This window comes from Notamacropus eugenii, chromosome 5, assembly GCF_028372415.1.
Source record: "Notamacropus eugenii isolate mMacEug1 chromosome 5, mMacEug1.pri_v2, whole genome shotgun sequence".
In the NCBI taxonomy this organism is placed as follows: domain Eukaryota; kingdom Metazoa; phylum Chordata; class Mammalia; order Diprotodontia; family Macropodidae; genus Notamacropus; species Notamacropus eugenii.
This window is the reverse complement of record NC_092876.1, coordinates 434,443,196-434,457,620: the sequence shown is the minus strand read 5'-3', so window position 1 is coordinate 434,457,620 and position 14,425 is coordinate 434,443,196.

The window sequence follows — 14,425 nt, the reverse complement described above, 5'->3', positions numbered from 1 at the left end:
GCCTAATTTTACAAATAAGGAAAATGATTCTAAGAAAGGTTACATGTTACGCAAAGGGCAACATTGCTAATGTCTCAGGAAGGATTAGAACTCAGGACTTCTTGACCCCAAGTGCACCACTCTATCTTATCACCTAATGCTTCAGTACTCCATTAATCCATCCTGGGTGGGAAACAGCAACAGTTACTATTGTTTTTCTTGATCTCATTAAAGGGGCCGTGCCCTAGCTACTTCTTAAACAGGCCTATTCAATGAATGGGTGTTGCCTCACCCTAAGTGAGTAGCTGCAAAGACCTTGGCCTAAAGGGCCCAAGATCTCCCAGTGCATCCTGGGTCATCTCCAGTCGTCCTGAGGAATATCTGGTCACTGGATTCAGATGGTTCTAGAGAAGTGATGCTGGTGATCTGCACAGCCCTCCCTCACTCAAAACAAAGTCAAGTGCAAGTCATGTCATTATTTCTCTGATGGCATGGTCTTCTTCAACAACAAAGGACAAACATGACGAATCCATCCTATGCAACAAGACTCTAAGAAACTTCTAGTACTGCCTAGATTCCAAAAAACTTATTGTTCCTTCTAGATCTGTGATCTTTATTATGCTCATACCTAGGTTATCCTTGACAACAGTAATGACCAAAGATAAAACTAACGACATTCGACATCAAAGTTCCTCATGACGCTTTCTTTTCTTTACTTTTTTTGGGGGGATGTCATTAGCCTCTCTTTTCATCCGTATTGGGGGTGGTGGAGGAGAACATCAAAACCACCTTAGCAAATATATATAGTCAAGTAAAATAAATCCCCACATTTGCCATGTCTTAAAGCATGTTTTCTGCTGTATATTGAGCCAATCACCTCTCTCAGGAGATGGGTAACATGCTTTCTAAGTGGATACTTTGGAATTGTGGCTAGTCATTACTTTGATCAGAGTGTCTTTCAAAGTCTTTCGAAGTTGTTTTTCTTTATACTATTATTATTATATGTAACTGGGCTTCCAACCAAACCTGGGGGCATTTTGCATGCTACTGTTTGCAAAGGGATAATTCCCATGACATTATGTTGAGTATCCTTGTGATGAATGAAGTTGCTGCAAAAACTTCTTAAGGGAGAGACATGCATGGCTCTAGACACTCTCCAAGAGAGAAATACATGAAAACACTTTGGAATCTGCAGACTTGAAAGTGAAGCAGACTCCTTAATATTTCTTCATTTCTAGGCTGTCTCTCTAGAGAGTTCAGATACTTTCCCCTTGGGTAAGATCAGGTCTCTTTTTTCTGCTGAGTTGGATGGGGTGCCTCCAACTAGTTGAATGGTTCTCTTTCAATGTGACCTGGCCAATGGCAGGGGCAAGGCGCAAAGGGTAATTTCCTCTCAGAGACTGGTTTCTTCCTCCATTCCTGGGTCCAGATTACGAACTGACAATATAAACTAGCAACTAGCCGATTTTCTTCTCAGCCAATCCCAAGGTGTTCCTCTCATTTCATCAGATAAGTATTCATAATAGACAAGATAAGAATACCGCATCATTTGTAATTCCATCCTTTGTACTCTTCCCTTAGTTAAACATTTACTATTCTCAGCATAACAGAGTGCATTGGGGATATATGATTATCCACAGTTCCAAATTCTGGATACTGCCCTAGTGACTTTGAGAGGCTCAAGAATTTTCTTTGAGTCCCTTCTCTTGGACCTTGTACTAAAGAGTCTCAGAATATATCCTGTGGCACAATCCTTGAATAGTCTGGAAATGAACATCCTTCTACCAAGAAACAGTTTACCATACATACCCCAGGGTTAGGGATTATACTCTCCTACAAAACCACGATGATACAATTTAACAAAAAAAACCCCATCATTTTACAAAATTCTCTTGTTACCACTTATCGTGATGCTTGCCACAATCCAAAGACAACAGAAGGAAGAAAAGGTAAAATAGAAAATCACGTTTTTCTTCTCAGAAGAAAAACCTGATCCCAACAGTTTCCAGAATAGATGGTGTTCTCTACATAGAGATTAAGGACCTGAGGTCAACCAGAAGTCACTCCCTCAAATTGAGTTGAGAAACCAGACTATCTGAGATGAAAATTAAGTTCAGTTTCTGCTGGGAGGATCACTCAGCTGGGCTCTGAAGGTCTGATCCTTTGCTCAGCTTGACTGTCAATTGATAGGTCTAATTTTCTATTGAATCCATCCATACCTGTCTTCTCTCTTGCCAGAGCGTCCAACCTCCTGTGATCAATTTGTCTAGAGAATGTCTGCTTCCTCAATTGTATTTTAGATTCTCTTGAACTGATTCAACTATTGAATGCATTGACTTCTTCAAGGGAAATATTCTACTGGAATATTTCCTTATCCACTTGTTGTCCCTACTCCCTCTCTCTGGAGCTAGGTTCTTTCTGCTTCCTGGTCTATAAGGCCTCCCTGTCTCTAGTGCATAGCTATTAATGGTTCCAGAGATGTGTCCAATCTCATCCTTTTGATTCAATAAGATAGTGGTCTTAACTCATGGTTAGCTGGTTGTTGTCACTGGTTCTTGAAGAGGACCAAAATGTCATCACTGTGCTAGAGTCAAGTTTCAATGTGTCTGACTGTGACTGATCACACCAATATGAGCTCTGACTGCTCTACCACAACATTTGGGTTGGATACTCCAAATTTGCACATCCTGTGTTTCCTTTGAGCTGTTTCAATTCTGGTTTGCTCATGGAGCATAGCACCTTCTCTGATGTAGGCATGCCATGCTGAGTGGTCCTGTGCCAATGTTTCCTATGTCATACAATTAATTCCAAAGTTCTTAAGCGAAACCTTGAGAGTGTCCTTGTATCACTTCTTTTGACGATCTATGCTGATCTGCAGGCTAAAATTCTCCAGTCTCATCAGTAAAACTCTCAGCAAACACTCAGTTGCTCCACCCTGGCCAACCAATACCAGCACTGGTCTTAATTCATAGTCTTAAAGGGATTGCTGGTGTTAGCAACTTACTACCATATTAGCCCTTCTTCATCTCTGAGCATATCCCATGACTACATCAACTGATCTGGGAAGGGGGAAGGGAGAACTGGAAAGCAAATCTCCCCCCCCCTTTTGTTTGTGCATGTGTGTATGTGTACATGTACAAACATATATATGTTATTTGTGATATTTTTGGCAAAATAAAATTTCTCATGGGAAACTTTCACTAACTTGTGAGTACAGGTTTTATATAGGTTTAAAAGTGGTCATATATCTAGGATCTTGATTGTACAGATGTTTGTAAGATTGACTTATACTGAATATATTAGAAAATGGAAAATAAGTAATTATAGGGAGAAAACATCTAAACTCAGGTTTTGGAGAAAAAATTATAAATAATTGCACAGTTAAATTCACAGAGATAGAATCACTATCTCTAACATATAGGAAAACTTATTTAACTATTCTGACAAGTAATAATATCATCTTTAAAAGTCCTCTATTTCATTGAAAAACTACTTTTTCCCCTGAAGTATTATACTCAGTTTTGCTGGGTAGGTGATTCTTGGTTTTAGTCCTAGTTCCTTTGACTTCTGGAATATCCTATTCCACACACCTTTGATCCCTTAATGTAGAAGCTGGTAGATCTTGTGTTATCCTGATTGTATTTCCACAATACTTGAATTGTTTCTTTCTAGCTGCTTGCAGTATTTTCTCCTTGACCAGGGAACTCTGGAATTTGGCCACAATGTTCCTAGGAGTTTCTCTTTTTGGATCTATTTCAGGCAGTGATCTGTGGATTCCTTGAATACTTATTTTGCCCTCTGGTTCTAGAATCTCAGGGCAGTTTTCCTTGATAATTTCATGAAAGATGATGTCTAGGCTCTTTTTTTGATCATGGCTTTCAGGCAGTCCCATAATTTTTAAATTGTCTCTCCTGGATCTATTTTCCAGGTCAGTTGTTTTTCCAATGAGATATTTCACATTATCTTCCATTTTTTCATTCTTTTGGTTTTGTTTTGTGATTTCTTGGTTTCTTATAAAGTCATTAGCCTCCATCTGTTCCATTCTAATTTTGAAAGAACTATTTTCTTCAGTGAGCTTTTGAACCTCCTTTTCCATTTGGCTAATTCTGCTTTTGAAAGCATTTTTCTCCTCATTGGCTTTTTGACCCTCTTTTGCCAATTGAGTTAGCCTATTTTTCAAGGTGTTATTTTCTTCAGCATTTTTTTGGGTCTTCTTTAGCAGGGTGTTTATTTGTTTTTCATGCTTTGCTTGCATGTCTCTCATTTCTCTTCCCAGTTTTTCCTCCACCTCTCTAACTTGATTTTCAAAATCCTTTTTGAGCTCTTCCATGGCCTGAGCCCATTGAATATTTATTTTGCCTGTTTGGGATACAGAAGCCTTGATTTCTATGTCTTTCCCTGATGGTAAGCATTGTTCTTCCTCATCAGAAAGGAAGGGAGGAGATATATGTTCACCAAGAAAGCAGCCTTCTATGGTCTTATTTTTTTTCCCTTTTCTGGGCATTTTCCCAGTAGGTTACTTGACTTCTGAGTGTCCTCTCCACACTCACCAGGCCTCCAGATCCACCCAGCCAGCACTTGGGGTCTGAGATTCAAATGCTGCTTCCCAGCCTTAGGGCTTTGGTGGGGCGAGGCTGCTATTCAGTGTGAGATTAAGTTCAGCTGCTCAGGTGGGGGCAGGGCCATCACATGGGGCTCTGTTCCCTCAGGGGGTTTATGTAGAGACCTTCAACAATGGATCTGAGCTCCTGCCTGCTCTGGGAGCCCCCCTCTGCTGCTGCCTCCTGAGGGGGCCTGAGTTATGGGGGCACTCCACTCCCCTCTCCACGAACTGAAAAGCCCCTCTCACTGACCTTTGGAGCCTGTGGGTGGAGGGACCTGCTCGGCCGCTGGAGGTTCTGTCCCTGAAGCCTGCTTGGATCTGCTCCTCTCGGTGCCATGTGGCCAAGCCAGGTCTGGGCTCTGCTCCAGGTCCGGTGCACGAGGGACCTTTCAGGTCAGTTTTTCAGGTCTCTCTGGAACAGAAATCTCCTCTGCTCCATTGTTGTGTGGCTTCTGCTGCTCCCAAATTTGTTGGGAGTTCTTCTTTACAGGTATTTTATGGGCTGTGGGTTTGGAGCTAGCATATGTGTATCTTTCTACTCTGCTATCTTGACTCCTCCCCCCATAACATCATCTTTACAAGGATAATCCCAGGTTCAGAGCTGGAGGGATCATCAGATCATGAGTTTAGAAGGGTCATAAATGTAGTCGTTAAGAAAAGATCTTCAAGGGGCAGCTAGGTGGTGAAGTGAATAGAGCACTGGCCCTGGAGTCAGGAGGACCTGAGTTCAAATCTGGATTCAGGTACTTGACACTTACTAGCTGTGTGACTTTGTGCAAATCACTTAACTACAATTGCCATGCCTTCCCACCCTCCAAAAAAACAGAAAGAAAAGATCGTGAAGACAATCCTTGTCTTAGAGAAGAGGAAACTGAGGGTCAGAAAGAGATGGAGGGACTTGCCCCTTGTTGATTAGGAAGTGAGCTAGGATTTGAAGTCAAGTCTTTTGATTTATCCATCCACAATACCGTTAAGACCTTTGATTTATATCACAGAACTTCTAGCTCAGACTTATGGAAAAGACCTGCAGATGCCATTGAACAACATGGATTCTCACCAAGTAGGGTGCGGTGAATTCTTTCTTCTTATAAAACATGTTTTGGAGAGGGAATAGAGGTTAGAGGCATGATTTCATTGAACTACTAGGAACGTAAACTCATTCTGTCTATGTTGGCTGTCATCTTCTCTGCAACTTTCAGCCTTAAAGAATGGCCTAGGTCATGGAGAGGTTAAGTGATTTATGTGCCTGGGATCCTGCAGCCAACACGATTCTGAGGTGGGACAGTCTGGAGGCTTTCTAAATTGGTGAAGGCCTCAGATAGATTTAGAATGACCATTCATGCATGACATCTGCTGACCATGGAAACATGAAGCTTTATCTTGTTGTTCTTATTTATAGGTGTACTAACTTTTTCCAGGACTCATGATTTGATTTTCAGTGAGCCGTGTCTTTTACGTGACTTTGGTAAAGCTGGTCCTGAGGACTTTTTGTGTGAAGCTGAATTAGATTAAAGTTCTGTTGGGTCCATATAGTCTTGTATACTTGGCTCTTTGGGTTCAGCAGGAACTATGTCTTACTTGCTACACTGTAGACACTTAAATGTCCAGGAGGTAAACTAATGACCAATTTATTGGACAATGATGTGAAATCTGTTTGTTGCTGTTGCTCAATCATTTTAGTCATGTCCTACTTTTTGGGGTTTTCTTGACAAAGGTACTAGAATGGCTTGCCATTTTCTTCTCCAGCTTGTTTTACAGATGAGGAAACTGAGGCCAATAAGGTGAAGTGACTTGCCCCGAGTCACACAGCTAGTAAGTGTTTAAGGCCAGATTTGAACTCTAGAAGATGATTCTTGACTCCAGGCCTGGCATTCTATATCCTGGGTCACCTAGTTCTAGCTACCTGGAAATTTGTTTGGATAAATTACTCTTCAAAAACCCACTCTCCTTTATATTTCTCTCAGAGTGGTTATCACTCTCAGCCTTTTGAACATGTTACTACTTCAGAGAGTCATAGATTTCAGTTTAGAAGGAACCTCAGAGGTCCTGTGCTCCAATTCACTGTTTTACACTTGAGGAAATTGAAGTCTGGAGAGGATTTGTCTGGCTCCAAGTAGCAAATGGCCAAGCTGAGATTTGAACACAGATCTTCTGACTCCAGATCAGCTATTTTTCTTTCCATTGAAATGTTGTCGTTATTAACATCTCTGGTGGAATGTGAGAAAGGAGAAAAGATGAAAACCATACTCAGTATTCTCAGGACACTTTCATTGTGTCTCTCCTGTGTACTGATCATGTTTTATTTTGTATTTTGAAGTTTGTGGTGGCCTTGTCTGTCCTGCTCCATGAGGGCAGGAACCATGGCATATTCTCCTTGGCATCCTTCACAGTGCCTAACACAATGCTTTGATGGTACACATATCATAGAATTACAGAATTTTTAGAGTTGGAAGGGATCTTAGCCCTCATAATCCAACCCATGCTTACAACCAAAAGCCTAGCATAATATACCCAACAAATGGTCATCTAGTCCCTGTTTGAAGACCTATAAGGGGAAAGATACCACTACCTACCAATGGGGCCCACTGCCATTTTTAGATAGTTCTATTTGTTACGAAGTTTTTCCTGATATCAAGCCCAAATTTCCTTCATTCCAATTTCTACCTTTTCCTCCAGATTCTGCCCTCTGGGGCTAAAAAGCAAACTGAATACCTCTCTCACATGGCAGTCCTTCAAATACTTGAAAATATTTATCATGTTCCCCTTGAGTCTTCCCTTAACCAAGCTCCACATTCCTAGTTCCTTCATCTGAGCCTCTTATGACCCGGACACAAGATATCCTGGTAATGCTTCTGGGCACTTCTCAACTTATCAATCTCTTATCAAATGAGATATTATTTGTAAAGCGCTTAGCACAGCATCTAGCACATAGTAGATGTTTAATAATTCTCTCCTCCCCTCCTTTTCTTGCTTAAATGGACATGGAATATTCAACACATTCCAGATTTGATCTGACCAGGAAGGCACAGAAATACTATCTTTTCGCTGTACCTGGAAGCTATGTCTCTTTTAATGCTCCTCAAGATCTTATTAGCTTTTTTGGTTGCTACATAAACCCCCCCCCCCCAAATCTTAATATATAATTTAGTTTGTTATTATTTAGGGAAGACAACTTGGATTTTGCAAAGTGCATTAGGAATAGAGAAGTGCATCAGAATCACTTTTATTCATTTCTCTGAATACTTTTTCTGTATCATTTGAAGGAAAATTGAGGGGCAGAGCCAAGATGGTGGAGTAGAAAGATATATATATATAACTAGCTCTTTCCACACAGCCCATAAAATACCTATAAAGAAAGACTCTCAACAAATTCTAGAGCAGCAGAAGTGGAGAACAACAGAGTGGAGGAGATTTCCAGCCCAGGGTGACCTGACAGGCTGATGGGAAATGTCTGTCACACCTGAGGCAGAGCAGAGTCCAGCCCAGCCTTGGCTCTGGGAGGAGGACACGAGCAGGCCTCGGGTGTGGAATCCCCAGTTTCAGTATCAGCAGTTTGCAGATCCCTCAACCCACAAGGCATCAAAGGTCAGTGACGGGGCTTTTTCAGCTGGCTTAGAAGGGAGAAGGGCCTTTTCATAGTTCTGGCCTCAGGCATCGGCCACTGCAGAGGCCACATTGGGCAAGCGGCAGCAGTTCCCACAGTAGCCCCTACAGCAGCCCACATCCATTCTTGGACTGTAAAACCCCTGAGGGCACTGAGCAGCTGATTCTTACCTCAGCCTTGTGTAGAGGCTTTGCAACAGCTGATCTTTATCTCACACTGAATGGTGGCTCTACCCCCAAAGCTTATCTGAATCTCAGCCCCCAGTGCTGGCTTGGCAGAACTGGAGGCCAGGTGGTTGTGGAGAGGAAACTGCTAAGATTCTGGGCACAAAAATCTCTGCTGCTCCCAGACCAGTGTACATGCTTGATTGTGCCACCTTGGAGGAACTGAGATCTTACAGATCTCCAGAGTATACCTTACTCTTGACAAAGGACTCAGAAGTCAAGTAACTGGTTGGGGAAATGCCCAAAAAAGGGGAAAAAAATAAGACTATAGAAGGTTACTTTCTTGGTGAACAGATATCTTCTCCCATCCTTTCGGATGAGGAAGAACAATGCTTACCATCAGGGAAAGACATAAAAGTCAAGGCTTCTGTATCCCAAACATCCAAAATAAATATTCAATAATCATTGGAAGGAAAATTGCTTTTCATTAGTGAAGACCCTCCTTCTTCATCTTCTATGGCTTAATCAAGCTTTTTCCTCTTTTCTTATATCAAACACTTGGGAGCCATTGGAATTTATTGAATAGGTGACATGATCAGACTAGCACTTTAGGAAGTTCATTTGGTAGCTGATTGGAGGACGGATTATAATGGGGATAGACCTGAGGCAGGGTGACAAACCTGCAGGCTATAGTCCAGGGATGAGGTGATGATAACCAGCACTGGTGTGGTAGCAATGTCAGAGGGAAGAATGGGGGTGGTGGTAGTGTCTGGAGACCTGCATTTGAAGATCAAATTGTCTATTGAGTTCTGGTGTTTTGGTCAGGAAGCTCTGGAAATCCCTTATTTCGTTGAATGACTTTCTCCTTGCCTGAAATGTTATGCTGAACTTTGCTGGGTAGTTGATCCTCGGTTGGAGTCCCAACTCCTTTGCCTTACGGAATATTGGGTTCCAATTCTTTCGATCTTTTAATGTAGAAGCTGCAAGGTCCTGTGTGATCCTGACTGTGTGACCTTGATATTTAAATTGTTTCTTTCTGGCTGCTTGTAGTATTTTCTCCTTCACTTGATAGCTCTGGAATTTGGCAACTATATTTCTTGGGGTTTTGAGTTTGGGATCCCTTTCCGGTGGGGAACGGTGGATTCTTTCGATGACTATTTTGCCCTCTGAGTCTAGTACTTCTGGGCAATTTTCCTTGATGATTTCCTGGAAGATATTGTCCAGACTCTTTTCTTCATCATGGGTTTCTGGCAGGCCAATAATTCTTAGATTTTCTCTCCTGGATCTATTTTCCAGGTCAGTTGTTTTTCCAATTAAATATTTTAGATTTTCTTCCATCTTTTCATTCTTTAGATTTTGTTTGACTGACTCTTGTTGCCTCATTGAGTCATTAGTTTCTACTTGCCCAATTCTAATCTTGATCGTATTGTTTTCTTCAGTTAGCTTTCGCATCTCCTTTTCCATCTGGCCAATTTTTCCCTTTAAGGAGCTATTTTCTCCATTTAATTTTTGTACTTCTTTTTCCATTCGACCAATTTTCCCAGTTAGGTTTTGGGTTTCCTTTTCCATCTGATCAATTTTCCCTATTAGGTTTTGAGTTTCCTTTTCCGTTTGATTAACTCTTCCTTTTAGGGAATTATTCTCTCCAGTTAATTTTTGAACTTCCTTTTCCATTTCTTCAATTTTCTTTTTCAGATTGATGTTCTCATCAGTGAATTCTTTTTTTATGGTTTTAAAATCATTGGCCAGTTTTTCTTTTATATCCTTCTTCAGACATTCCAGGTAATCTAGTTGTGCTTGCGAGAAATTCATAGTCCCATCTGAGGTTTCAGATGGAAGTACAGTCTCAGCTCTGACCTCTTTGGTGTTTGTGTTTTGGTCCTTATCCCCATAGAAAGATTCTATGGTTTTTTCACTTTTCGTCTGCTTTTTCCGATTCATGATGTTGGCTGAGTGTTATAGCTTTTGGTTCTTTCAGTCAGAAGATACAGATCTTTTAAGTTGAGTTGATGTTTGTCTAGGCTAAAAGCAGGCTTTTTTTTTTTGTTGTTGTTGTTGTTGTTTCCCAGATCAACCCTGGGTTTAGCTTGATAGGTGTGTGGGAGGTGTGGTCTGGTCTCAGGCTATCTCCTCAGCTGGCCTGAGGCAAAGGCAAGGTCCAGGGGGATGGTGATCCCAGCTTCCCTATTGTCTTCCCTTTTCCCCTGGAGGGCTGGGGCACGCCTAGAGGCTAATGCGTGTTCCCGCCCCTCCTGGGGCTCGTCTCCCGGGCTGAGGCTTGCTTGGGTCTCAGTGCGAATTTTTCTCTGCCCTGGGTCGTCTGTCCCTCCAGATAGCCTCCACCACGGTAGGAAGAATCCCCCTTTGCCACCTCTCCAGCCTCTGGTGTTACGAGACCACTCGCCCCTTTCTGCTGCTCCCACTGATCCAGGATCAATCTGGGGAAGAATTTTATGGTTCCCTCACGGTCATCGGGGGGGAGGGGAGAGCACTTACTGATCACTCCGGCATCCCAGCTTCTGGATGTTCAAGTAGTGACCCACTGAAGTCCCGTCTTTAGGCTGAAGATTTCAAAGGCTGTTGCGCTGATATCGTTGGCTCGGCCTGGCTTATCTCCTGCTCCGCTGGTCTCGCCCGCCACTCTCGGGCCCCTCGGGTCGCCTCCGCCCTGCCGCGCCGACCGCGCTGCGCTGTGCGCTGGGCTCTTACCCCCGCGGAACAGATCCCTCCCGTGGACCTTCCAGTCCAGCCTGGGCTCCGAATCTGTCAAAGTCCGTCTCCCACTGGATTCTACACCTCCAAAGTCTGGTCAGACTCTCCCCCCAGAAATATCCAAAGGAGTTTTTCCAGGAGCTTAGGTGAGTCGTTGCTTTCACTCCGCCATCTTGGCTCCGCCCCCACGGTGGTAGTGTCAAGTGACAAGTTGTGAAGGTGGAATTGACAGCTCTTGGACATGCACTGGATATGGGAAGTAAGAGAGAGATTGGAGTGAAGGATGAAACATGTGTCAAGCCTGAGTAATTGGGAGGATGGTGGTACATACCCTCAGCAGTAATAGGGAAGTTAGAAAGAAGAGAGGCTTTGAGATGAAAGATAATGAGTTCAGTTTTAGACACACTGAGTTTAAGATGTGCCTTCCTCACTGTAATTTTTTATACTTTCATTCTCTCTTTCTCTCTCTCTCTCTCTCTCTTTCTTTATCTCCATCTTTCCCTCTCTTTCTCTCTGCAGTTGGAATTAAATGACAGGTTAACACACCTACTAAGTGTCTGAGGCCAGTTTTTGAACTCAGGTCCTCCCGACTCCAGGGCTGGTGTTCTATCCCCCATCTCTCTTGAGTTGATTTTCCCTGCATAATTTTAGTCCATGGGGTCCTATTTTTCTTTTGAACCCTTAGAAGTCCCCTTTCCCAAAATCAGACCATGCACAAATTTCCTCTAATTATTCTGTTGTACTTTCACACGTAATTGGGACCTGACCAATGGAGATCTAATCTCAGCGCATACACATAGGCTCTACTTGATACCAACAGAAGGAAAAGAGGCTGGGAGCCTCTTCTGTGAAGATGTAGTGATGTATATATAATGAAAGGACCCTAGTCCTCAATTTGAAGCATGCGCAGACATTCCATAACCAGTTTTAGCATGCTAATTACACAGGGAGGAGAAGGACTGTTGATTGACTGCTGAGCTGGAACTGGCATGTATTCAAAAGTCCAATGAAGCCCTTTTGTTCTGATTTTCCACTTTTCCTCCTTGGCTGTGTTTGAGGAGAGAAACATGAGGACTCAAGCCTTCCCCACTTGGAACCAACATGTAGCCTGCAAACACAGGCTTCTGTTCTTTGCCCCTTTCTGTTTGTTCTTTCTAGCTGTAGGTCAAGGAGTATTGGAGGCAACTGTGATCTTGTAAATTTTGAAAGATCATAGTGGTGAGCCACCAGAGGTCTCTGGGTGAAAGTCCATGTGAGATTTTGAAGCTGTCTGAGAAGTAAAGTCCCAAGTGACCTATTTGACCCAGCAAAGTAAGCCAAGAAGGAGTGACAGTGATTCATTCATCTGCTATGCCACATTCAGAACTAAATTTAGAGGGATGAATATTTGAATGTTTGTAGCAGCCTACAGACATTGGTGCCTACTCTTTCTGAGGACTTAGCTGGCATATCTCTGGCCAATTGAAGAATTTTTTTCTTTGACTTGGAAGCTCTGGATTTGGGCTCTGATATTCCTAGGTGTTTTCAGTTTGGAGTTTATTTCAGGTCATTGGTAGAAATTTGCATGGTATAGTCTTTCATATATGCGTATGTATATATGTGTATGTATGTTTATAGATATGTATGTATATTCATATATATTTGCATTTAATTGTAGCCGTCTCTGCAGGGTGGATGGGAAATGAAAAAGTGCACATCAGAGAGCAAAATAAAACCTGGAATAAAGCACAGAAAAGCTGGGTAGCTTGGAAAACAATGTATAGTATTTATTACATAGGTTTTTTTGAAATGGAAATTTATTGTATTATATTGAATCCTCTCTGATGTTCCACTGTGTACGTGGAAAGGTTTTTTTTCTTTGCTCATTTTTAAGTTTAACATGAATAAAAAATTTAAACATTTTTTTTTTTTTAAAAGTAGGTCATTGGTAGAATCATTCTGTTTTCATGTTTCCTCTGATTCTAATAGGTCTGTCTAGAAAGTTTTCTTTTGTTATTTCTCTATAAATATGGCATACCGGCCTTTTTGTTTTGTCGTAGTTTTCATCTCTCTTCAAACTGTTTTCTAGGTTAGTTGTTTTTGGTAGTAGATACTTTACATTTTCTTCTATTTTTTCAATCTTTTGACTACATTCTATTATTTCTTGTTTCTCCTGGAGTTGTTAGGCAGCAAACATCCTATCAACAGTTCCTTGGTCCTTTCTGAAGCCATGTTGACTCTTGGGTAGATGACCATCTTCTAGGTGAAAGACTAGCCTATTGAGGAGAATTCTGGCAAGAATCTTGCCAGCAGTGATTGAGAGACAACCCCCAAAACATACACACCCATAATTGTCACAGGACAACCTATTTCCTTTACCTTTTTCTTTGTAGATATGGCCAATGGAGATATCCTTGAACTCTTGGGGGATAACCTCCTCTTGGCACATAATCCAGGAGATTTCAGTCAGATTTTTAAGGAATAGTGGACCTCCTGCCTTATAAACATCAGCTGAAATAGAATCAGCACCAGGCATTTTGCTGCATGAGAGGACCCTGATGCATAATGGCTTTCAAAACCTGTTCTTCAGTTGGAATTTTGACTAGAGAGGATTGACTTCAATTTGAGGTATCTAGTCAATGGCTTCAGCATCCATTGATGAAGGTCTGTTGAGGACACTATGGAAATAATCAGTCCATCTCTCCAGGACTGTGTCCTTATCACTAATCAATGTGACTCTATCAGCACAAAGTCACTGAGATGCACCATAGGTCTTTGGCCCATAAATAGCTTTCAGAACATCATAAAAGTGCTTTGCATTGTTATCCTCAGCATAAAACTGAATTTCACCTGCTTTCCTACTGAGTCAAGAATCCTGCATCTCTCTAAGCTTCGCTTGTACTTTCCTTTTGATGGAGTTAAATACTGCTTCCTTAGAGATGCATGAACTCTATTGCTGGTAAACCCTGTGGAGCTCTCTTTTTTTCATTTAGCAGCTTCTGAATTTCCACATCATTTTTGTCAAACCAGCTAAAGATGTTTGTGAGTGTTCTGTCTCAGAAAAGTAAATGTGGCGCTGTTCCGAAATCTCTGAAACCTACCTACTCCTCTTCTGCTCCGCTGTTGCCAACCATGTATTTCCCTCCAAGTTAGCAACAAACTGTTCCCATTGGGAGAAGTGTTCTAATTTGTTGACATTAAATCTTCTGGTAGTTGTCTTGCCTTCAGGCTGCCACTTTTGTTGAATGCCAATGTTTAGCTTAGAGAGAATAAGTCTATGATTGATCCAGCACACTGCACCTTCGTTTCTCCAACACCCTATCTGTCTCTTCTCCTTACAATGACATAATCTATTAAATGCCAGTGTTTGCTGTGAGGGTGAAT